The 27712-nt window shown below is 43.7% G+C and overlaps 2 long non-coding RNA genes across 2 annotated transcripts in view; both read right to left on the reverse strand.

The window, feature by feature from the left end:
• Positions 1-27712, reverse strand: part of LOC142483505 (uncharacterized) — a 95268-nt gene that overhangs the window by 57742 nt on the left and 9814 nt on the right. The gene's annotated exons all lie outside the window — the stretch shown is intronic.
• LOC142483496 (uncharacterized) lies at positions 18989-27129 on the reverse strand. Its single transcript, XR_012797357.1, has 4 exons — positions 26626-27129; positions 26235-26260; positions 23789-23943; positions 18989-21333 (listed from the first exon to the last, which is right to left on the reverse strand). It is a non-coding gene; the product is annotated as an uncharacterized LOC142483496 (long non-coding RNA).

The raw sequence follows: 27712 nt of genomic DNA on the forward strand, positions 1-27712 counted from the left end.
TAGAGTATTACATCCAATGCAATACCTTCCATCAATAGAGTATTACACCCAATGCAATACCTTCCAGTATAGAGTATTACACCCAATGCAATACCTTCGAAGTATCGAGTATTACACCCAATGCAATACCTTCCATCAATAGAGTATTACACCCAATGCAATACCTTCCAGTATAGAGTATTACACCCAATGCAATACTTCGAAGAATCGAGTATTACACCCAATGCAATACCTTCCAGTTTAGAGTATTACACCCAATGCAATACCTTCCAGTATAGAGTATTACATCCAATGCAATACCTTCCAGTATAGAGTATTACATCCAATGCAATACCTTCCAGTATAGAGTATTACATCCAATGCAATACCTTCCAGTATAGAGTATTACACCTAATGCAATACCGTCCAGTATAGAGTATTACATCCAATGCAATACCTTCCAGTATAGAGTATTAAACCCAAATGCAATATGTTCCAGTATAGAGTATTAAACCCAAATTCAATACCTTCCAGTATAGAGTACAGGCATACCCCGGTTTAAGGACACTAACTTTAAGTACACTCGCAAGTAAGTACATATCGCTCAATAGGCAAACGGCAGCTCACGCATTCGCCGTTCAGCACGTCCTTAACAGCAATACCAGCTCCCTACCTGTACCAAAGCTGTATGCAAGCGGGGAGACTATAGAGCCTATTACAAATGCATTATTTACATCAGTTATGCATGTATATGACGATTGCAGTACAGTACATGCATCAATAAGTGGGAAAAAGGTAGTGCTTCACTTTAAGTACATTTTCGCTTTACATACATGCTCCGATCCCATTGCGTACGGAAATGTGGGGTATGCCTGTATGCAATACCTTCCAGTATAGAGTATTACATCCAAAGCAATACCTTCCAGTATAGAGTAATACACCCAATGCAATACCTTCCAGTATCGAGTATTACACCCAATGCAATACCTTCCAGTATAGAGTATTACACCAATGCAATACCTTCCAGTATAGAGTATTACATCCAATGCAATACCTTCCAGTACAGAGTAGTACACCCAATGCAATACCTTCCAGTATAGAGTATTACACCAATGCAACACCTTCCAGTATAGAGTATTATACCCAATGCAATACATTCCAGTATAGAGTATTACATCCAATGCAATACCTTCCAGTATAGAGTATTACACCAATGCAACACCTTCCAGTATAGAGTATTACACCCAATGCAATAACTACCAGTATAGAGTATTACATCCAATGCAATACCTTCCAGTATAGAGTATTACATCAAATGCAATACATTTCAGTATAGAGTATTACACCCAATGCAATACATTCCAGTATAGAGTATTACACCCAATGCAATACCTTCCAGTATAGAGTATTACACCCAATGCAATACATTCCAGTATAGAGTATTACACCCAATGCAATACCTTCCAGTATAGAGTATTACATCCAATGCAATACCTTCCAGTATAGAGAATTACATCCATTACAATACCTTCCACTATAGAGTATTACACCCAATGCAATACCTTCCAGTATAGAGTATTATACCAATGCAATACCTTCCAGTATAGATTATTACATCCAATGCAATACCTGCCAGTATAGAGTATTACACCCAATGCAATTCCTTCCAGTATACAGTATTACATCCAATGCAATACCTTCCAGTATAGAGTATTACACCCAATGCAATACCTTTCAGTATAGAGTATTACACCCAATGCAATACCTTCCAGTATAGAGTATTACATCCAATGCAATACCTTCCAGTATAGAGAATTACATCCATTACAATACCTTCCACTATAGAGTATTACACCCAATGCAATACCTTCCAGTATAGAGTATTATACCAATGCAATACCTTCCAGTATAGATTATTACATCCAATGCAATACCTGCCAGTATAGAGTATTACACCCAATGCAATTCCTTCCAGTATACAGTATTACATCCAATGCAATACCTTCCAGTATAGAGTATTATATCCAATGCAATACCTTCCAGTATAGAGTATTACACCCAATGCAATGTATTCCAGTATAGAGTATTACACCTAATGCAATACCGTCCAGTATAGAGTATTACATCCAATGCAATACCTTCCAGTATAGAGTATTAAACCCAAATGCAATATGTTCCAGTATAGAGTATTAAACTCAAATTCAATACCTTCCAGTATAGAGTACAGGCATACCCCGGTTTAAGGACACTAACTTTAAGTACACTCGCAAGTAAGTACATATCGCTCAATAGGCAAACGGCAGCTCACGCATGCGCCTGTCAGCACGTCCTTAACAGCAATACCAGCTCCCTACCTGTACCAAAGCTGTATGCAAGCGGGGAGACTATAGAGCCTATTACAAATGCATTATTTACATCAGTTATGCATGTATATGACGATTGCAGTACAGTACATGCATCAATAAGTGGGAAAAAGGTAGTGCTTCACTTTAAGTACATTTTCGCTTTACATACATGCTCCGATCCCATTGCGTATGGAAATGTGGGGTATGCCTGTATGCAATACCTTCCAGTATAGAGTATTACATCCAAAGCAATACCTTCCAGTATAGATTATTACATCCAATGCAATACCTGCCAGTATAGAGTATTACACCCAATGCAATTCCTTCCAGTATACAGTATTACATCCAATGCAATACCTTCCAGTATAGAGTATTATATCCAATGCAATACCTTCCAGTATAGAGTATTACACCCAATGCAATGTATTCCAGTATAGAGTATTACACCCAATGCAATACCTTTAGAGAATTACACCAAACGTTATACTCAGCAAGGTATCACATCACAAATTACACCCAATGCAATATTCCAATATAGAGTATAAAACCCAAATGCAATACCTTCCAGTATAGAGAATTACACCCAATGCAATACCTTCCAGTATAGAGTATTACACCCAATGCAATACCTTCCAGTATACAGTATAAAATCCAATGCAAGCCTGCCAGTATAGAGTATTACACCCAATGCAATACCTTCCGGTATAGAGTATTACATCCAATGCAATACCTTCTAGTATAGAGCATTATATCCAATGCAATACCTTCCAGTATAGAGTATTACACCAAATGCAATACATTCCAGTATAGAGTATTACACCCAATGCAATACCTTCCAGTATAAAGAATTACACCCAACGTTATACTCAGCAAGGTATCACATCACAAATTACACCCAATGCAATACATTCCAGTATAGAGTACTACACCCAATGCAATACCTTCCAGTATAGAGAATTACACCCAATGCAATAACTTCCAGTACAGAGTATTACACCCAATGCAATACCTTCCAGTATAGAGTATTATATCCAATGCAATACCTTCCAGTATAGAGTATTACACCCAATGCAATACATTCCAGTATAGAGTATTACACCCAATGCAATACATTCCAATATAGAGTATTACATCCAATGCAATACCTTCCACTATAGAGTATTACAGCCAACGCAATACTTTCCACTATAGAGTATTACATCCAATGCAATACCTTCCACTATAGAGTATTACATCCAATGCAATACCTTCCACTATAGAGTATGGATGTGGCGATGCGCTCACTGAACGGCAGTTTCCAATCGGAGGAGATACGCCACCACGTCAATCAACGTGAGACGGGATGAGACACAGGTACTGGTATCGGCGCATCGTCACAGCGACGGTGGTGGATGTGAGGCTGGTCTCCCTATAGGGATTACCAACCTCCATTATATACCATACACACTGCTTGAAGGAAATTCACAATTGTGAATTTAAATATGTTGAGATTAAGCGATATAACCATACCTTGTATAGTACGATCTGCACCACCTTGCTGCTCTTTTGTTTCTGGGGGAACGAGTACTACATCTCTCCAACATACCACAGAGGAGAGGCCCTAAGCCTGGCCAAAGACGTTTCCGCCTGGGTTTACATATTAGATGTGTCTGCTATCGATGGATACTTTGTGAGTGTGCACGTGTGGCGCTTGTTTCCAATATATTCCAATACAGCATTGCACTATTATACATTTTTGTCTTGTTTCGGTTTTTGCGCTCCCCGTGTTTACAAAATCACATATTAAAGAAATTCAGAGGACGGTTCCTTTTCGGGTTCGGAGCTGCGTACTGGTTCTACTTGTTTCAACATATTGAACACTGTCATTAATTTAAAGTTGCACATAAGTTATATCACTATACTGCATCACGCGTATGTACATTTTGTATTGTTCACACTTTATTATCACATTTGTTGTGTGGGTTTTATATATTTAGAGCGCAAGGTTCTTTTTTTATTAGTTCCCGTGTCCATATACACCCATCCGGTACCTTGTCCATGTAAACCCATCTGGAACCGTGTCCATGTAAATCCACCCTGTACCATGTCCATGTAAACCTACCCGGTACCGTGTCCATGTAAACCTATCCGGTACGTGTCCATGTAAATCCACCCGGTATCGTATCCATGTAAACCCACCGGGTGCCGTGTCCATGTAAACCCATCCGGTACTGTGTCCATGTAAACCCACCTGGTACCGTGTCCATGTAAACCCACCCGGTACCGTGTCCATGTAAACCCACCCGGTACCGTGTCCATGTAAACCCATCCGGTACCGTATCCATATAAACCCATCCAGTACCGTGTCTGTAACAGGGTATTTATCCCTGTTCAGGAAATGTGCCTCTAATCCAGCAGTGTGGTGGTTAACTGCTGGTAGTCAATTAACAAACACCACCTGACTGATTAGGTTTGTTAGACAAGCCTGCCTTTGAGACAGGAAGTGAGATTTTTCCTGAGTCTCACAAATTGTGGGACTGACCATAGGAACAGATGTCTTAAGCCTGCCAAAAGAAACTGCACACTGCCTGCAAGACACAGGGGAAAGTACTTCTAAACCTGGAGAACAAAGAAGCCTTTCCCTACAAGAGAGAGATAAGACTTTCCTTTCTAAGACTTTTTGTATATCTACACATTACAAGATATATGTTTGGGGCTGAGAGACATGCTAATCTAAAGGGAGTTGTGGACTGCATAGGTTTCACTAGAAATACTCCCAAGTGGAACAGAAGCTTTGTTTGACCCCTTATTTGCATATGCTTGGATGATTTTCTTGTGTTAAAGAAACAGGCGCAATAAAAGCCTTATTTAATTTCACCTTAAAAAAGTCTCCATTGCATACCTCTGCACACATCCTCTAACATATGGTGTCAGAAGTGGGATTGAGGTAGCTCTTGAAGTTAAAAGGGGCCCCGGAGATTGCCTGTGAATTTTTTTTGTGCTTTTTGCCTACAAACAGCCTGAGCAACATTAGCAAAGAACACATGCAGCAGAGACCAGAATTAAAGGGATACACATCCAGGCAGGACATCTAAACTGCACTGAAAGCCACACAACCACACACGGACTCTTTTCCCCAATCCCAAGAGGAGAGAGAGAGACTGCTGAGCAGGTAAACCTTACTTGCCTATCACAATAAGTGTAATATGGTTATTGAAATAGGGGTTTTGCCTTCCAGCCGTAGTCAGGGTTCAAGAAGTAAGTTAGCCCTTAAAAGGGATAGGCGTTTGTTGTTTTCAAATGTTTCGCTGAAGCACTGAATACAGATGGTGACCCACAAGTGGTACAGATTCTGCAAGTAAAGGCTGCCACACCGCATAGGACTACCAGCTGTTAATGGAGTATATGCAGAAAAGTGTGAAAATTGATGCAAGACTGTGCTGAAGCAGGGGAATTTTCAGCAAACAAATGCTGAGTGTAAAATTGCCCCGCCGGGTAAAAAGGGATTGCTGAACTGTGTAAAAGGTATCCCAAAGCCAATTGCTGAGTGTTGAGTCGCCCTGCCGGGAGTGAAAGAAATATTCCACTGCAAAGAATATATTTTTTTTTCTGCAAGTAAAGTCTATGTATCTTGGGAGTAAAACAGGCACCCAATTTGTGAAGAGTGAATGTCATAATACCCAAAGATGAGACTGAAAATTACTGAACTAAAGCAGAAAAACAAATTCTGTTGCTGAAGCGGAGGGATTGCACATGGCAAATAAATGGTGTAATGCAAATGCCTTTGCTGAAGCCAGAAAATGGGCAGCTAGCAAGCATTGTATTTAAAGAAAATAATGTCGCAAGCACGAACATGACAGCACGAGGCACGGGGAGTATTGGGCTCAAAGTCAGCTTCGTGTGGGAGTCCTAACTAAAAACACGTCTCCCAGGAAGAGGAGACGGGAACCTGCCGTCCAAGTTAAACAGGCGAGATCCGATCTTGCATCACTCCGGGAACTGGCGAAGAGTTTGCTTTACAGGGAGACGTTCTCGTGCTCTCCACACAGATTTTCAGGCAGGTCCGGGGCCCTCAACTTCAGTCCTCAAGCTTTCCCCCCCACCCCCAAAATGGTCAGGTTTTCAGGATATCCCTGCTTCAGCACAGGTGGCTCAATCAGTCCCTGCTTCAGTACAAGTGGCTCAATGTATCCCTGCTTCAGCATAGCTGGATCAGACTCTGCTTCAGCACAAGTGGCTCAATCAGTCCCTGCTTCAGCACAGGTGGCTCAATCAGTCCCTGCTTCAGCATAGGTGGCTCAATCAGATCAGATCTTCAACTGAGACTCTCATTGAGCCACCTGTGCAGAAGCTGGGATAACCTGAAACCCTGACCTGTTGGGGGGGAGGGGGAGCCTTGAAGACTGGTTTTGAGCCCCTTGGGGTAGATCATTGGAAAGTACGATGAGCAAACTGACAGATTAAAAACGTAAAACAGAAACAGCACAGGTTCTTTCTACTGATATTTAGCAGAATTTCCCTTCCCTCGGCCACAGGTGTTATATATGGGATTCTGAACCTATAGAAAAGAAGGCCTAAACACAATCTACTAAGAATCATATACCACCATATAGAAGATAATACATATAACAGCAATAGGTATACATATAGATACAAACAGTATAGGTAGTAACAGGATATCATGAACAAGAAATAAACAAATATTCACTATATACTTTGATAAGGTATAGATATAGGATAGAGTAGCACTATGTAATAGAAATATAGGGTACCTGTTGTGAATGGTAATGAATCTATGTATATATCAAATTATATATTTTAGCTGATAAAGCAAATAAAAGCGGAAAACATCAAGGCATGTGGCATGTATGTACAGTATGTATGTATGTATGTATGTATGTATGTATGTGCGTATGTCTTTATATAGCGCCTTTAATATACATAGCGCTTCACAGCAGTAATACACGTGACAATCATATAAATAACAAATAATACAAATAACAGATCATGGGAATAAGCGCTTCAGACATAACAGTAACAATTAGGAAAAGGAGTCCCTGCTCCGAAGAGCTTACAATCTAATTGGTGGGGAGAACGTACAGAGGCAGTAGGAGTGCGTTCTGGTAAGTGCGTCTGCAGGGGGCCAAGCTTTATGTATGAGATGTATATTGACGTTTATGACATGTGTAATTATATGTCATGGTTGTTTAGCAGAATGTACTGTAATTGTTCCAAAAGGTGATAGCATCTTAAACTCACCTTGTTGCTGGAAGTAAACTATCTTAGCGAACGAGCCAAATGAATGCTGAAGTATTTGTTTTATCATACATGAATGGGAGAGGCACACAGTGAGTTGCGTTCCCCGTTCATGCTGCCGGCTCCCTGGCTTGGAAGGTCTGCACTCGACTGCCAGATTCCTCATATATAAAAGCATTGTTCCACCCGAATCCCCAATAAGGCTGCGCCCATACTCCCCCTGACCGCGGCGTGAACAAAAGGCCGTGCCTCTATGAGGACGGCCATAGGTCACGCGATTCCCGGGCAGACAAAATAATTAGATTTTGATGCGTGACGGCTGGGTCATATGGGCGGTTCAGCCAATGAGAGCGAACCGCTCACGGGACGTCACGGGCACACCTCCGACACGCCTCTCCGTCCCATATGCCATGGATCGCCTCGGCAGCAGTTGCGCGGAACGTCTGCACTATGGCCTTGGCCTAAGACATACACTTTATTTGGATGTTAACGGTCACGGCATTTGGTAACGTAAGCTTGCCAGCTCCATAACATAAAAATAAAGCAATGGAACCAGCCACGGACCCTAAAGCCACGTCAAAACTATAACCAACCAAAGGTTAGCTCGACCTACGCCACAGAGCTGAAGGGTTGCGGTTACAGTACTTTCCCATAATACCCCAATTAGGGGCAAAACACATGTTTATTTTCCTTTTCTGTCTCGCTGCAAAGGTATCCCCCTAACCTTACCCCCAAAACCCCTAACATTAAGACCGTACCCTAATGTGTTAACCCAAATTCAGCTCCTTAATAACTTACCTTAGCGGTGAGACGGCCGACGGTGAGTTGCCCTCAGTAGCGGCGAGTTGGATGCAGCAAGATGTCACATTCCACCATTATTTGCCTTAGCTGGAAATGCCACCCCACCACCAGCAAGGCTACTCCACCACAAGCAAGGGAACCCTGCCACAAGCAATGCCACCCCACCACCAGCAAGGCTACTCCACCACAAGCAAGGGAACCCTGCCACAAGCAATGCCACCCCGCCACCAGCAAGGCTACTCCACCACAAGCAAGGGAACCCTGCCACAAGCAATGCCACCCCGCCACCAGCAAGGCTACTCCACCACAAGCAAGGGAACCCTGCCACAAGCAATGCTACCCCGCCACCAGCAAGGCTACTCCACCACAAGTGAGGCCACCTGCCACAAGCAATGCCACCCCGCCACCAGCAAGGCTACTCCACCACAAGCAAGGGAACCCTGCCATAAGCAATGCCACCCCGCCACCAGCAAGGCTACTCCACCACAAGCAAGGGAATCCTGCCACAAGCAATGCTACCCCGCCACCAGCAAGGCTACTCCACCACAAGTGAGGCCACCTGCCACAAGCAATGCCACCCCGCCACCAGCAAGGCTACTCCACCACAAGCAAGGGAACCCTGCCACAAGCAATGCAACCCCGCCACCAGCAAGGCTACTCCACCACAAGTGAGGCCACCTGCCACAAGCAATGCCACCCCGCCACCAGCAAGGCTACTCCACCACAAGCAAGGGAACCCTGCCACCAGCAATGCCACTCTGCCACCAGCAATGCCACCCCGCCACCAGCAAGGCCACCCCGCCACCAGCAAGGCCACCCCGCTACCAGCAATGCCACTCCACCACCAGCAAGGTCAACCTGCCACCAGCAAGGCCACCCCGCTACCAGAAATGCCACTCCGCCACCAGCAAGGCCACCCCGCCACCAGCAATGCCACTCTGCCACCAGCAATGCTACCCCGCCACCAGCAATGCCACGCCACCACCAGAAAGGCCACCCCGACACCAGCAAGACCACTCCGCTACCAGCAATTCCACTCTGCCACCAGCAAGGCCACCCTGCCACCAGCAATGTCACCCTGCCACCAGCAAGGCCACCCCGCTACCAGCAATGCCACTCCGCCACAAGCAAGGCCACCCCGCTACCAGAAATGCCACTCTTCCACCAGCAAGGCCATCCCACCACCAGGGAGGCCACCCCACCACCAGCAAGGCCACCCCGCCACCAGCAATGCCACTCCATCATCATCAATGTCACCCTAGCACCAGCAAGGCTACTCTACCACAAGCATGGCCACCCCACCACCAGCAAGGCCACAAGTGTTTTACCTCACACGGCTGACCGCCCTACACAAGCTTATCACCTTATAAAACTCACGGTAACACTCACTAGCCCCCCACCCCAATCACAACCCCTATCCGTGCCGGACTCGTCACTGCCGCCATCTGCCCACTCGCTATTATTCCCTGGCACAATGCTGTTGATTAACTGTATATGACAGAATAAAAGATGCCCGGAACTGGACATCGATACCTCTTGCTCTCTCCTCATTGGGTAACCCGGGAGGGTTGTGTCCGGCTACCCGACTTAGGCAAAGAGTGAGAGTTTGCTCGCCGACGTCGAAATTTTCCACTTGGCATTTATATATATATATATATATTTATATTTACTGTATATACAGTATACACAGGCAAGATCAGCTAAACCAGCATGGAATAGGTGATCAAATATTACATAACATTAAATATTAACCCCCTAGTAGCCCAAGTGTTAAACTAGTTATGCTGTAAGAAGGGGTTAATATATACATGACAATACACTACACTAATGTACCTACCCCTCCTTGGCCACCGTAGTGGCTAGTAAAGTATTACCATGCAATACTTCACTAACCGGTAAGGTAATCGAGGGGTTAACCCATAGCACCCCTCACGGGGAGGGGCCTAAACACCCCCGGGGAAAACTACCCCCACCCCATTCCTTTGCTGTGCAGGTGGTGTGTGACGCACATGTGCACATACTGAATGTGGTTACGGGCTCCCCAGAGTCACGCCGCGATTCTCATATTCAGCGCCAGCCTACCGCGTTGGTAGATTTAGAAGCTGGAACGATGGCGAGCGAATTGCGAGTAGATACGTGTATTTGATATCCTTTTAGATCCACGGGGGGTGGGGGGAAAGCCACGCACTTGCCGCCCCTTCTTGAAGTGAAAGTGTGTGTAAGAAGAACGCTGAGGATTCTTGGTATTGACTTGCTGATGTTTTTTTTTAAGTTCGTTTTAGGTGACGCAGAATATGGAGTCCGGCCGCGGCTTCTCACTCCTGTGACTGAAGCACGGCGTTCGTATAATGAGGCACACGTCCACTCGCAGTGTAACTCATCGGCGTGATTCGGGAGCCTGGATACATCAGGTGGTGTGCTGCAGTATTCCCCTGGTAAAGCGGCTGCCACGGTGTGGCTGATTGTGTTTTTGCACAATACACTGTAGCCCTTTGCAATAACACAGCTGGTGATGTAGCTCAGGGGCGGCCAACTCCAGTCCTCAAGGGCCGCCAACAGGTCAGCTTTCCAGGATATCCTTGCTTCAGCACAGGGGGTTCAGTCAAAGACTGAGCCATCTGTGCTGACGAAGGGATATCCTTAAAACCTGTCCTGTTTGTGGTGGTACTCAGCACATAGGCATGTTGCAGACAGTCCCTGCCCCGCAGAGCTTACACTATGTTTTTGGTGCCTGAGGCACAAGGAGATAAAGTGATTTGGCCAAGGTCGTTGAACCAGCCTGCCCTGCTTCACACACCGTGTCATTGGTTACAGAGTCAGCGTCTTTACTCACGGAGCCTTTACTCACTGAGCCTATACTCATAGAGCCTATACTCACAGAGCCTATACTCACAGAGCCTAAACTCACTGAGCCTATACTCACTGAGCCTTTACTCACTGAGTCTGTACTCACTGAGTCTTTACTCAACGAGTCTTTACTCAACGAGTCTTTACTCACTGAGTCTTTACTCACTGAGTCTTTACTCACCGAGCCTTTACTCACTGAGACTTTACTCACTGAGACTTTACTCACTGAGCCTATACTTACTGAGTCTTTACTCACCAAGACTTTATTCACTGAGCCTTTACTCACGAGTCGTTACTCACTGAGCCTTTACTCATCGAGCCTTTACTCACGAGTCGTTACTCACCGAGTCATTACTCACCGAGCCATTACTCTCCGTGTCTTTACTCACTGAGCATTTACTCACTGAGCATTTACTCACCAAGTTTTTACTCACTGAGCATTAACTCACCGAGTCGTTTCTCACTGAGTCGTTACTTTTTGTGTATATAAACTCACTGAGTCTTTACTCACTGAGCATTTACTCACTGAGTCATTACTCACAAGTCTTTACTCACTGAGCATTTACTCCCTGAGTCGTTACTCACTGAGCATTTACTCCCTGAGTCGTTACTCATCGAGTCGTTACTCACAGAGTCTTTACTCACTGAGCCTTTACTCACTGAGCATTTACTCATGAGCCTTTGCTCACCGAGCCTTTGCTCACTGGGTCCCTTCTCTGACTTTTATAAATGTTCTACACACTGATTTGGGCAACATAGCGTATATAGAAGGAAGTTGGTCAGTGTATGGGGCAATAAAACCATTCATTATACTGTAAATGTTAATGCTGCTTATTATTATCCAAATAATGTTTTACTAAGAACCATGCAGCGTGTTCAATTACTGTCGTTTCCTTTAATTTACTTGAACATGGAGCGGTTTCATCACCCGGCAGTAATGTTTTCTATATAAATGTGCTTATAAATCCTTAAATGCACCCAGGGGTTCTCAACTCCAGCCCTCAGAACCACCCCCGACAGGTCAGGTTTTGAGGATATCCCTGCTTCACAACAGGTGGCTCAATCAGTCCCAGCTTCAGCACAGGTGGTTCAATCAGTCCCTGCTTCAGCACAGGGGCACAATCTGTCCCTGCGCCGGCAAAGGGGGCATAATCTGTACCTGCTTTAGCACAGGGGGCGCAATCAGTCCCTGCTTCAGCACAGAGGGCTCAATCATTCCTTGCTTCAGCAGAGATGGTGAAATATGTCCCTGCTTCAGCACAGGTGGTTCAATCAGTCCCTGCTTCAGCACAGGTGGCTCAATAAGTCCCTACTTCAGCACACGTGGCACAATCAGGTTTGTTTCCCCCAGAACGCAATACTATCACACTTTAACAAGAGTGCAATGTATCCAGGTCAATGTGTCAAACATCTCATCTTGGGAGGCCTCTAACTGCAGTGTTTCTTATGCGTTGGACACGTGGAGATGCGTTTAGCGACTCACCCTAGCTAACCTCTGTGATATACAGGATTGGGACTAGGGGGTGTGTAGACGGACGTTCACAGAGGTACACACTTGGAGTCGTTTATAATGTTAAATTATAATAAGGCTTTATTGTGCCTTTTCCTTTTCATCAGGAAATTCATCCAAACACAGGGGGGGAACAAAGCTTCTATTCACTTGGGAGTATTTCTAGTGAAACACTATGCAATAATTCACATCTCCCTTAGTCAAGCAGTTCTCGCAGCCCCAAAACATATAACATGAAATAAGCAGATATAAGCAGTCTCTTAAGAATAAAAGTCGTATCTGCTTCTTGGAGGGAAAATCTCACTTCCTGGTTCAGCTTCAGGTGCAGTAGTTTTCCCTGTGTCTTGAAATCAGCTCTGCTGTGCAGAGCTCAAGACTGGTCAGCTCCAAGGGTCAGCTCTCAGTCAGAGGTAAGGAGTCACTTCCTGTCTGAACAGACAGGTTTTTGTAAACAATCTAAATCGGGCAGGTGGTGTTTAGTAATTAACTACCAGAGGTTAACCACCACACTGAAGAAGAATCAGGGGAGCGTCAGTACCTAAATGAAAAAACGTGATACTCGCATAGTGCAGTAAATTAACAACACACATACACAGGCAGAGCTCTCATAAGAGCACAATGAAGCTAGATACCAATGGTCACTAAGTATCCGAGATACTAGCTATCTATGGACATCTATGTTAGTAAATGATGTCCCACACAAAGGAGCAACAATTAGGAGGTGGAAATCCAAAAGAGAGACACCAATCCAAAACTTAAAAAAGTAGATATTTGTTCGGGTGGTGACGTCACCACACATGCACACCTAATCCGGAGCTCCCTATTCCCCTCTGCTAAAAGGTGCTAGAAAGAGCGGAAAAACCTCCTGAAGCGCCAGCAAAACGAGAGGGCAACGAACACTAACACCCAGGATGGCTAAGCAGCAAAAAAAGGGGCCGATACAAAGCGTTTCGGCTTACTTTACCCCGACGAAGCGCCCGGGAGACCTGGAGGAGATCAGCCAAGATGGCGCGGACCCCAGCGTGCCAGCACTCCCGCCCGTGAGCAACCCCTTCCAGAGAATATAACGGCCAGCCATCTCATCACCAAAGACTTTCTGGAGGACTACATGTCCCAAATGTTTTCGAAACTACGAAAAGACGTTAGTCAAGACGTTTATAAAGCAATAAATAAAATAAATCAAGAAATATCTGAAATCTCCCACAGAACAGAGACCCTGGAAACCAGGGTTGAGGAGGTTGAAACTGTCCAGTCCTCGGCCGAGGACGAGATTAATCGCCTCAATCAGGAGATCAACCGTCTGAAAGACGGATTAGAGGACCAAGAAAACCGGGACCGGCGACAGAACTTAAGGTTCCGGAATATCCCAGAGTCGGTTCCCGCTGAGGCCCTCACGGCCTACCTACAAGAACTTTTCCTGCAACTAATCCCTGACCTTAAGAAGGAAGATATGGAACTTGACCGAGCTCATAGAGCCCTCGGTCCAAGACGTGAGGACCCAAAGAGACGGAGAGATGTCATCGCCCGTTTCCACTCATATTCGACGAAAGAGAAAATAATAATAAAAAGTAGAGGGATGAACCAAATCCCGTTCCAAGGAGAGCATATTCAAATCTACAATGACCTCTCCAGAACAACTATCTTCCGACGACAGGAGATGAAGCCCCTAACCCAGCATCTGCAAAACCACAATGTGCGTTATAGATGGGGCTTCCCCTTTAAACTAAGCGTTCTTGCGGGGGGCAAGCGCCACTCTATAACCCACATTGATGATGCCCCCGGCTTCCTGAGGCTCCTGGACCTGCCCGCTATCCTGAGAAGAGGACGAGATGAAGACGAGGAGGATGTCAACTTACCTCATCACCAGCGCGGTTCCAGGTCCTCTGAACGTCTGGCTCAACAGAAATCATCTAAGACGCCGTCGGGATCCTAAAGACCAGAAACCAACAGCACAAGAAAAGCCGTTCCACCGCCCAGCCCAGCTGAGATGACGCCGCCAACCCAGATGACCGCCCCTTCTGTCCATCCTTTAGACCCCCCCTCATACAACTCCCCGTTACCCCCATAAGAGGCCCCCCTCCCACCTATCCCCCCCCACGCACCCCCCCATAAAACCACTAATCCTACGCTGCAGCTGCAGTCCCCCCCACCACCCCCTCCCTCCCCCTCCTGCAACCCCCCTCACCCCCCTCCCCCACTACCCTTCTCCCTTGCTCCCCCACCCGACCACTAGCTCACTACCCCTAAATTAATTTTCACCTCGGAGATCTCCAAAACCTGTCTCGGTCCCACTTACCATCTCTCCCCCCCCCCTTTCTTAGTGGACCACGCAGAAGAGAAAAAACCCCACCCCCTCCTCTTTTCACTTACCTGAGAAGAAGACTCGAGGAGCGGGACAAGCAGAGGGGCAGGACGGTGCATAATCCAGGACCCAGCAGCAGTCCGGTAAAGTAATCTTCCCCAATAAAAAATAAGTCAAACACCAGCGTCGCTTCCTACACTCCAGGACATACTTGAAAACGAGAGGTAACTCTCAATGTATTACTTCCTGGTAAAATATTTTATAAATAAATAAATAAATACACTTAACTCCAATTTACTTAAAGCGACACAGCCCAATAAGCTGCAGTGGTCCATCGCAGACCTAAATCCCAAACGGCTCACCCCACACCCCCCCCTTCACCTCGATACCCCCCCAGTCCCCCTATTAAACTTACCGCCCTCCCCCCTTCTCGCAATCAATCTACTCCCCCCCCCTCATTCCAATGCCAATAATCTCGCCCTTCCCTCTGACCCTCCCGCCCCCATACCTCTCCATTCCCACAGTCTCGGCGACATGAGAGCAAAACTAAAGAGCACACAACTGCCCCTTCCCCCCCCTCCCCCCCACAGTTCCCCCTCTCCTCTCCCCTCCCTTCAATTCAAATACCACTCACCTGGAAATTAAAGCACCCCGCAGTAGCCCCCCATCACCCCCATCTACCCCCCTCCCCCCCTGCACACGACCCCTCCCCCCCCCACCTACCTTTGTACTGCTTTAACCCCCCCATCTCATCCTTCGAGATAATGCAGACGCTGGAGAATCAAGGGTGCTGTGACTTACCTCGAGGACGAAAGCAGGAGACCAGATCCAAAGGACTGAGAGAAGATTCAGCCGCACCCAAGGACAGACTTCAAACCAGCCGGGTACTGCACACACAAAACAAGCAACATGTACCAGACTTGGCCAGGAGAGAGCGCTCTTTCATTAGACACCAGACTCTAAACTCAACTGCAAAGAACCACTCATTTAAAAGATGGTTCAAAAGTCCCCATAAAGATTGCTCCTTCTACCATATGCCTCCCACCCCCTTTTCATGCTCCCCCCCTCTTTCACCCCTCCCCCTCCCACACCCTTTCCCCCCTTCCCTCTCTCCCCTCCTATCCTCCCCCCTCCTCTCCCCCCCCTCCCCTCCCTTCTCTCCCCCCCTCACCTTCCACTCCCCCCCAACTATAGCTGTAATCTACACGCCTCTCCCCCTCCACCCTCACCCCTCCCCCTCCCCCTTCCCACAAGACAAGAGCACAACCGCACCTACCCACTTAGAAACATAACCTCCTATCTCGCCCCCCCTCCCCCCCCCCCACCATCCCCCCTCTCTCCCCCTCCCCCCTTATGTATAAGGCCACAGTTGCATCTTACAAGATATTACCTCTGTAGCCCCCCTGTGTTGAAGAAAAGAGCTCTAGAACTACTTCCATCAAGAGTTCAAATATCCGAAATGTAATGCTGAAAATGTCTCATGTTTGAATAATTCCCAATATATGCCTTCCTTTTCCCCTCCATACCCCCTCCTCTTCCCCCAACCCCCCAATCCTTATCCCCCCCATGCCCCCCCCCCCCATACCTCATATACTCAGAATTATACTAAATAAAGCGGTACCCTAACCCCAACAGACCCACTTTACCGTAAGGGTTAAACAACAGGCCTAGATAAACATAAACCCCCTTTCACTTCTGAAAACACAGAAAATATCCCCGCACCATACCTATATTCAGGAGGCTTTCCTAATATCCTGAATCGAGGGCATAGGACCTTCCATAAGGCTCCGTGTTGTTCCCATGTCCCCGGAAGTCCCTTCAGGGGCATATCGCCCCACTACCTTTGACACACTTGTGCCAAAGGCTACCATTCTTAGGCCCTACCAAGGCCCACCCAGTTCTCCCTCCCCCTTTGTGTCTCCCTACCTTCCTACCCCCCTCCCCACCGCGCCCCCTCCCTCCGCGACTCCCTCAACTTGGGACTCAGACCTGAGCTCCGCCCCTTGCTCACACGCTCCTCACATGGGAAGATTAGGAGCCTCAGGACCAAAAGCCCTGAAAACACTCATAGTTAAATAATGGCCTCCATTAAATTAATATCAATTAACGCCAATGGCCTTAATTCAGCTAAAAAAAGGAAATTAGTCCTCTCTGACCTTAAACAGTCTAAAGGAGATTTAGGGCCTCATGCAGTAAGCGACGATTATGTGAAATCGGCAAGCTTACCGATTAGTCATGTTATTGGCGATTTTTCCTCTCCGTATGCAGTAAGTGCCGAATACATTCAAAATCAAGCCGAAAACAAATCTGCCCACTCTCACGATCATTTGCCGATCACACACAGGTGTATCGGCGTGCGTGGCGGGGTGCTGTTAGGTTGCCCAATCACAAATCTTGCTGAATCAGGCGAAACAAGCATGTATTGGATAGCGCGCCATATTTAAAGGCAACGTGTACTGGTAATCATTCTCTGTGTTGTTGGGAGTGAGAGAGAGAGAGAGAGACGCACAGAGCTGGACGATTGAAGATTTGCATATTGACTGAGAGACTTGTTGTGTATTGGGAGAGCTTTGTCCTTTGTTGTTTTGTTTACATCTTTGTCTTGTTTTATATGTGGAAGTGTTTCGTGTGATTGGCTGTACATTTCTTGTCTGTTTTTTGTGAGTGCTGGAAGTATGCCCGCAAAGCGTGGGAAGAGTGATGCTGGTGGGAGTGGGAGTGCTACTCGTGCGAGTACGCGTCGGAGTGAACGTTCTGTTCAGGGGAGTGATGTTGCTGGGAGTGCGAGTGCTGGTGCTGGGAGTGGGAGTGCTGGTGCTGCAAGTGCTGTTGCTGGGAGTGGGAGTGCTGTTGCTGGGAGTGGGAGTGCTGGTGCTGGTGCTGGGAGTGCTGTTGCTGGGAGTGGGAGTGCTGTTGCTGCGAGTGCTGGTGCTAGGAGTGGGAGTGCTGGTGCTAGGAGTGGGAGTGCTGGTGCTAGGAGTGGGAGTGCTGGTGCTAGGAGTGGGAGTGCTGGTGCTAGGAGTGGGAGTGCTGGTGCTGGGAGTGCTGCTGGTGGCGCAGTTGCTGATGGGGTGTCTGGTGGTGGCGTGCTTGCTGGTGAGCAGCTTTTGGAGTCTCTTCCATTGGAAGAAGGAGAGTCCAGTCAGCACCAGGCAAGCTCTGACCCTAAACCTGCTCGGAAGAAACGTGTGGAGAAGCCACGTAATCCTCGCTTCAATGACCAGGAAAATAGAGCTCTTGTCACTGGTATTATGGAGCACTATGACTGTATCTATGGACATTTACTAGGTAAGTGTACATTTCCATTTATTCTTCAAATACATGTGATCCTAGGTCATCTGAGTTTTGTTCATATGCAAATATGGGTACAGAATATCTTTCTATGTTCATTAGTGTGGAAACACAGCTTTTTATCATGCCTTACAAGGACAACTAAACACAGGCGGTCAATTTGCCATAACTGCATACAATATGAATGCAAGCTTGCTTACATGTATAGGTTTAGTAGTGAATGCTCATGTGCTTCACATATTACACATAAAACAGCATGTTTGCTATCTCTTGGAATAGCTAGCAGTGTAGGAAACTGGTGCTTATATTATTATTAATTTACCTCATATATTTTATATGTTTTTCAAGGGCGGACAAGTGCAACAAGCAGAAAAGAAATGTGGGACACAATAGTCATTGGTGTCAATGCGTGTGGGAATCATGTGAGGGACAAGCGGAATTGTCACAAGAGATTTGATGATATTAGGTCAAAATTTAAAAAAAAAATACAACAGCAACGCGTGCATGCTACTGGCACTGGAGGTGGGCCGACACCACAACGTCTCATATTAAGTCCATTGGAGGAGCTGCTTCGGGCAAAATTACTTCCCGTCATCGTGGAAGGCTTACCTGGTGACCGGGATATTGGAATTTATCCCTCACAATTTCCACCAGGTGAGAAATATTACTGTACTAGGCGTGTCGTTGCTTACAGTTATTTTGCATATTTACACTGCTTTTTATACTGTCTTCACAATATAAGCATACCTGCATCTATATATGTATATGTCTGATTCTGTATATATATATATATCTCAAAATAGACATATATGTTGTAGTCCTACTAAAAGCAGTAACTAATATAGCACGTGCCATTGCGTGCTCATTTACATGTGAATTTCCAAAATGCATTGCTGCAGTGGAAGCAATTGATGCTGGGCGAAGATGGGGAACAACAGGGTAGTACACATGTGTAACAGATGTTAATGAGAAATTATTAATAGCTACAGGTACAGAACATAAATATGTATAATATTATTGTGTATTTTATTTATTTTACTCCGACAAACATGACATTACTGCCTATTTTAAGCATGCATCAAATATATTGCATGCAACGGCCTACAAACATCACTTGCACTAACACATCTATAGTTGGTTATGAAAAGGTCCATTTGTACTTTAAGTCATATACAGACAGCATAATGAGGCACACGTATCATATGTTATGTCATTGTTTTCATAACTTAAACACTGCAGACGACTATTTAGCTCATCTACCATTGTGTTAAAGCAGCTGCAATTAATATCTCATCACAGCATACACTTCAACAGAGGGGGTGGGGTTCAGCACACACACTAATTACAGCCTCATTTTAGGCTCAACTTAGTTCACACCATTTTCACCTGTTTCAAGTAATTGAAAGGTGTGCCTGATTAGGCTTTTTGGGGAAGGGAATACCGTTCTTACAACCTGACTAGCACAACTGAAGTTAATCACACTCATTTGAAAACTTATCTTTAGCTACTAAATGCCCCAACAACTCACTACTTATCAAAGCGTACGTCACACATTAGTTCACTCATATCTATAGTTGAACTACTATCAACGACACATTATCACACACTGCATGTGTTGTCTTGTTGAGTCACAGCCACATTCAGGTGTGCCACATCTTATATTAATGTACCACACATATCCTGTATCAAAAACAAAACGTTTTGCAATATGACCACCTTCATGATAAACATTGTGAATGTTCATCTCATGATAGTTATGTACATTATGATACTGATATGACTACACAACTTAGGATTTTTATGTACAAATTTAAACTATTTATCCTCACGCATTACTGCAGAAACATAGTAGGTTGTATGTTAGGGAACTCAAAAGTTATAAGTACACAGGCATGTACATTGTTAGTAAAACTATTTATGTTCACTTTCACACACACATTTTGGGTTAAGAAACTGATGTTGTTAGGTACTCAGAAATACTCAACATACAATAAGTGTTTGTTCAATATTTACACATGTAAATGTACAACTAATGTTATTGTTATATATAGTTGCCCCTGGAGGACCTGTGTCACCTGAGATGGAACAAGTGTCTTCACCTGGGTCATGCAGCTCAACACACCTAGAAGGTGAGTGTATAAGTTGGTGGCCATATAATAAGTGCACTTCTATATGTTATGTTGTCATGGTCATTATTTGTTTTGCACATCTTCTTTAAATAGGAATACTTAGTGTCAGTCAAAATTAAGTGTAAGGCAACATGTATTGTGTTAGTGATGTTAACTATCATGTAGGAATTCTGAGTTTAGAGCAACTTTTCATTCATTCATATTTCATACTGAGTCCAAACATTATTCGTAAGTCAAGGTAGTTTTTAATGTGGTTATAAAACGTATGGAAACATGTTAGGTGTTACTTAGGACACAGTACAATTACATAGTAACACAGCATACATTAACATGCCATTTAATAATGTGTACATTTATTTTTAGAACATGATGATGATGATGAAGAGGATGCTGACGCCGCCATAGAGAGTGAAATACAATCAAGTGACCATGAACAGGTGCCAATAGAAACTGCTTTACCGCCAAATCGTCCATCAACTTCCACATACGATGCAATTGTAGCTTCAGAGGGAAAAATTGGGGACGCAGAAAATCGTCGCCATTCTGACATGATGACAGTGCTGGAAAGGATGATTGGACTGCAGGAAGAAACAGTATCACAATTGGCACATCTCCACAGAGTCTTCATTGAAGTGCCTAAACAGTTGCAAAAAATCAACACCTCATTCGAAGCATTAGTTGTTCAGCAAACCCAAGCTAATTACTTGAGAATGACTAATGTACCCCAATTCAACACCTCACAGGCTGGATCATTACATGCTGGGCAGTTTTCACCACATTCATCTGATCTTCAGTCACCAGGTCCGAATGTTACCGGTCAAGTAGCACACATTGCTGTGCAGGTTCCTGACGACATCCTACCGCTGCCATCTGTACTACATCACCAGCTGACACCTACAAAGGAGGCCACAAAAACCAAACACAAGCAGTTACTACTGACCAGTTTTTGGTCACAAACAAAAAAAGACACACATGAAACAGACCGACCATCACTTGTGCAGTGTCTACCAACTTGCTCACATGTGTCAGTGGGCACAAGCCCTGTCGGTGAGTCACTTGCCACAAGCCCTGTCCGTGAACAGTCAGTACCCACAAGCCCTGTAGGTGAGTCACTGCCCACAAGCCCTGTAGGTGAGTCACTGCCCACAAGCCCTGTAGGTGAGTCACTGGCCACAAGCCCTGTAGGTGAGTCACTGCCCAAAAGCCCTGTAGGTGAGTCACTGGCCAAAAGCCCTGCCCGTGAAGTGCCAGAGGCCACTCAAAGTGGCTCTGTTGTGGCTAAAGTTGGTGGCAAACGAAAAAAGAAAATGCAAGAGACAACAAGCAGGCCTGTTACTCGCTCTCAAAAGGAACCAAAAAAATAAATGTTATAATTCACTAAATATGTCTTTGGCCTTGTTTTGTTGACTTCACATTATCTAATTAATATTGTATGTATGCTGAAGACTGTGTTGTTTCCAAACTTTCAACTATGTTCTTGTACACGTGAAGTTTTGGAAATGTTAACACTCATAATTAATGAATAGTGTTATAAATATTGATGTATTAATCGTCTGTTCAGTAATGGTCCACCTGGAACCAGTTGCAAAGTTTAGAGAAGCTGCCATTGACTTTGCAGCAAAACATTGCATTTGGGTGTGTTAATTGATGTAATAATTGCATGTGCATATTATTCACATGCAATTATAAAAACACCTAAGTAACTGCAAACATCTTTCTTGTACGTGTACAGCAGGATTATGTGTAAATTATTACTTACCTTTGCCTTGCTTGGGCATTGTAATTTTGTCCTTTAATCATTTGTGTGTTCTTGTTTCAAGAACATCTCAGAATGTATAATAATATATACACACACACACACACAGTGTGTGTGTGTGTGTGTGTGTGTGTGTGTGTGTGTGTGTGTGTGTGTGTGTGTGTGTGTGTGTGTGTGTGTGTGTGTGTGTGTGTGTGTGTGTGTGTGTGTGTGTGTGTGTGTGTGTGTGTGTGTGTATATATAGTAATATCTAAACTGGTATAGATGTATTTTAAAAACTAATACACTTCATGCTTCCTTGTGAAAACACACTATTTTAATAATACAGGCCTAATGTTTGAAAAATATACTAACTGTGAGACTCTAACAGTATTGTGCTTAAACAAATGTTTATTACTTAATTCACTCATGTTTATCACCATTTAAATAGGTTTCATACAAGGCCTACTTACTGCCATCAATGTTGTGTGTACTCCTGCAATATATAAAAAAAAAAAAATATATAATATATATATATATATATATATATATATATATATATTTATATACATACACACATACACACAAAAACACACACACACACACAATATACATATAGTACAATATACACTTTATATATATATATTTATGAGAGAGATATATTTATATATATATATATATATATACACACGTATTAAAACTCATGCAGACAGGGAGTTAACCAGACTTTCAAATACACACAGAAAATTATGAGGACAAAAAAAATTTCATTTCGCAGGTGTCTGTATTTACTGATATGGCTGGCTAAGCACTATTTTCACACAGTGCTCTTTGTTAGTTTTCAAGAAAAAACAATGTTAATGATTTGAAAGTGTAGGAATGTTTTCCGAAACTAGATAAAAAAGGATACATGTTTCTCCCACAGTCGCATATCACAAACCACAAATGTTAAAACAATTACAATTACACATCCAATTGGCGTTTGAAATAAGGAGTCAAAGTAGTTAGTTTTGTTGACCTTGACAAGGAAACACAGGAATTTGTTAGCCATTGAGCAGATTCATTTTGATGAGCAAAGAACACAGACCTGCACACAGCTTTTGTGCTACTCTGACATGGCTGATGAATTCGTTAACAATATGAATCCGCAGTTAGGGTACAAATTCATGGTGTCACAAGCTATTTTGAACAGTCCCGGACAGAAAGCCAGCACAGCCCAAATCTATGATTGGATTCGAGCAAAATATCCTTATTACCAAAACCGTAGGCATGCGCGCAATTTTAATTCATCAATAAGATTCACTTTATCAACTAATGAATTTTTTGAACGTGTGCAGGATAAGCTAGAACACAACTATGGTTTCTGGAAGATTGCCCAGGAAAAACAATTTAGCCTGAAAGACGGCACATATATTGTGGTTAAAGGCATATTTATTCCTAATGCCAATAGCAATGGATCCGCTACTACTGTTCCGTGTGAATCGATACCTGCTGCAATATCTGCACCCTCCATTCCTGAAACCCACATTGTACAAGAACAAAAGTACTATGATTATGTACCAAGCCTTTCAGCTGAAAATGCATTGGAATGGGAACCGGAAGAAATGAACCTACCTCCCGACCAATTGTTTGAAGAAAGCAGTGGCGATTCCTATGAGCGCTTCATGGAGGAGATGTGTGTCATACTGGATTCAGCGGGTGGGTCAAGCGTGGATGAAAATGCCTTGCATTTCTGGAGCGACCAGTTGCAGCCAGGCGAAGAGTTAATTCTAGAAGAATGGTAAATATAACAACCGTTATGCGTTGACTGTGCGTTTAAATGTTTTTTTTTTTGTAACCACCATTTTCACTTTCAATGCGTGGATACAGCGTAACATTGCAGACTGCATAACATGTAGCGATCACAAAGAAATTGTTTCCGATTACAATATAGTATAACCTGAAAGAGTAGTACACATTGCTGACGGAATAAATATACGTACTTTGCTATCCCTTTAAACATATTAGCAACATTTTACCATAACTCTAACACATACCTGTTTTGTTATCATGCTACATCTACAACATTTAAAACCGGGTCCACCACGTATGACGTGGGACCCTTGTCATGGGCCAAGGCGTCCTTAAAAAGGATTACGGATGTAAGTCCCGCCCCCAAGCGACGTGCGCGCCTCAAAGCCTATTGGCTGTCATGTTTTGTTATAGTAACGGTAACTGCAGTGTGTAATGCGTGCGGCTCAATGTTTGTAGGCGTCAACTGGGCGTTAGCCCAATGTTAATTGAGTGGGAGGAGTGTTAGCGTGCGTTTCACGCTGGCTTAACATGACATCACACGTATTGCATTTGCGCATTGTGTTATCGGCCGTGCTTTCTGTCCAAATACGTCTGTTTAAAAAGAATACAGATGTACTAGTTTAGAACGAATGTAGTTTGATCTTCATTGTATTTGAAATAAAGATGTTATGTTTACTGGTATTTTCTACATGTATTGAACGCACAACGTTAGCTTTGTTTTGCGCATGGGCTAACAGTTAGTGGAGCCAAGCGTGAAGTGTGTGCGCACACTAAGATGTGCGCGCACATATTTCAGTATACAGGCAACGTTCACTTCATATACATAGTTATGCCTGCTACAAATGTTAAAAAAAAATACTTACTGATGTACACTTGTATTTCTAACATATAAGTGAGTGACGTGTGTATGTACACAATCATATAGAGGTGTGGAACGCGTTGTCACGGATACATATATAGTAAGGTGCCATATTTGACCATCATGTGTTTGCTGTATTTCAGAGATGTCGGGGAAGATACAATCGGATCAATGTATGATTTCAGAAGAGTCTACCTTTATATGAGATGATTGTGAGGAGGAGCCACCGACTACTATACTACATATGGAACTAAATTTATATTGCTTGCAGCGCTTATTAACAAAAAATTAAAAATGTGATACCCTTATGCCTATATTGCATAAGCACTTAATTAACATAATGATGTTGCAAAAGAGTGCCTCATGAATTTTTAATGAGTGTTCTTTAATGACTACTAACATTTTATGACATGGTGTGTTTTATATATAACAACCATTCCCACTCTGCTAACACATTTGTGTATTCTATTGTGTAATGGAACGTATGACTGTCGAAACTATGTAACAATAATAATAATAATAATAATATGAGCATGTTCATGTATAGGGCTGCTAGTTGTACGCAGCGATTTACAGACACATGTTTCAGCCTGAGGTCCCTGGCCCGTGGAACGTACAAATTTTTTTTTGCCGCATGAGGCACAGGGAGATAAAGTGACTTGGCCAAGGTCACAAGGAGCCCACACCGGGAATTGAACCAGACTCCCCTGCTTCAAACTATCAGTGCCAGTGTGTGTCTTTACTCAGTGAGCCACTCCTTCTCCCAATGTAAAGGACACTTACAACCAAGTAGCCATTTATTTTTAAAATCTCTTGTTACATGGGTATGTTGATAAAATGGTTTGGGACTGTAGCAAATAATGTTACTGGCCAGATGTTATGGTCCCCTCCAATGCATGATGTTCTGAATATGACATCAACATCATGTTATGAAGTACGTTTCTGTGTATATTTCATTAACCTAACTAACTATAGTTTACTGTGTTTATTAATAGTTGAAAAAAACATAGTATAGTCAATATGATGATATAAGCTACCATAATAAAGCTGGTGTTATCATTTGTCGGTGTTATACATGGATCCTACACAAATTGATACAGACACAAACAGTTGTCTTAAAAAGTGTGTCTATGCTAATGTGAACGTGATTGACGTTACAATTGTGAGAATACTTGATAATTATCATCATGATAATGATGAAGTGACGTGATTTATATTCCAAAAATATTACCTACATTGTCATATTGGTAAATTAGAAATGCTAAATGACAGTAACATTTGCGACAACATTGTCTTTTCTGTTAAGAGTTTTACACTTTAAACCAATAGGTTGGGTTTTTAGTTCCAATAATTATAGGAAGATTGAGGTAGCCACATCTTATGAGAGATGTCAGCAAATATACATACCATGATCAGTCATACTGCAAATATACCTATAATGCAAAGGAACAATATATAAATTGCAAACATTGACATGCCATCTTCAGTACCGTAAACAACACAGCAAAGTGTGTATTTGGTGTTAAATGTGCAACACCATGTATATTTAATCACATTCAAAATGTAAATCAGCCTGGTGTACACATCATCTGGATGTACATGTTACACTGCACCAATAACATTGTATGTAAGCATACTAGAAGCATGAATGAGTATGGGCATAATATGTGTTTTGTCTTAGCATAAGGAATAACACAATGCTAAAATATTAGTGCTTTGTTACCCCACTTGTATTCACATACACACAACTAAAGTACAATTGAAGAGGGATTATATAACCTGTGCAACAATAACATACCGGTGCCACATCCCTTTGTGCACACAGCAGAGAAAAGAAAGGTGTGCAACCCATATTCATCTGTGTCCTACCAGAAGGGTATATAAAAGAACATTCTTGTTAAGATAACATAATGTAACTATAAAAGTAGAACTTGGAACATATCTGTTTTTACTTACAAGAAAAAAATTAATTGATGAGATTCTGTCGTGTCTGGCCACCACTGGCTGTTTGTTCATTTTCTGCAGCTACATGGGTGGGATGCTCGTCTACCAAAGCCTCAGCTAGGTCTGACTGTACATTGTGCCTGAGTGCAACATTGTGCAAAATGCAACAGGCAAGGATAATATCAGACACTTTTTGAGGCTTGTATAGAAGAGCCCCACCAGTTCTGTCCAGACACCTAAACCTGGTCTTGAGTAGGCCAAATGTCCTCTCTATAACAGATCTTGTAGATATATGGGCTGCATTGTACCTCTCCTCTGCTTCAGTTTGAGGGTTTAGCACCGGAGTCAAGAGCCACGGCCTAATTCCGTATCCTGAGTCACCTATAATGAATGGAGCACACATAAGCTGACATTAGTGATCAAATTGTACAATGCCAACATTCCTAAATAAAAATGTGTTTTGTGTTAGAACATGTAAATGTGTACTCACCCAGCAGCCAACCATGTTCAAAATGTCCCTCTTCGAACGCATGGAAGACTGAAGAGTTCCTCAGGATAGAGGAATCGTGACTGGAACCAGGGAATTTGGGTACCACATGCATTATCCTCATGGTCGCATCACATACCACCTGTACATTGAGTGAATGGTAGTGCTTACGATTGCGGTACACATGCTCAGTCTGACTAGGTGCAATCAAAGCAACATGTGTGCAATCGATTGCACCCAGCACACATGGTATCCCTGCTATATTATAAAAGCCAGTCCTGACTTCCAGCCACTCTGTCGCCTCTGTAGGAAAATGAATATAATTCCTAGCGCGTTTATTGAGTGCATAGAGAAACTGGGTAAAGGCCCGCGAGAATGTAGATTGCGAGACCCCGCCCACTATGCCCACAGTTGTCTGGTATGACGCGGAAGCAAGATAATGTAATGAGCACAG

The sequence above is a fragment of the Ascaphus truei genome, unplaced genomic scaffold (genome assembly GCF_040206685.1).
Source record: "Ascaphus truei isolate aAscTru1 unplaced genomic scaffold, aAscTru1.hap1 HAP1_SCAFFOLD_329, whole genome shotgun sequence".
Classification (NCBI taxonomy): domain Eukaryota; kingdom Metazoa; phylum Chordata; class Amphibia; order Anura; family Ascaphidae; genus Ascaphus; species Ascaphus truei.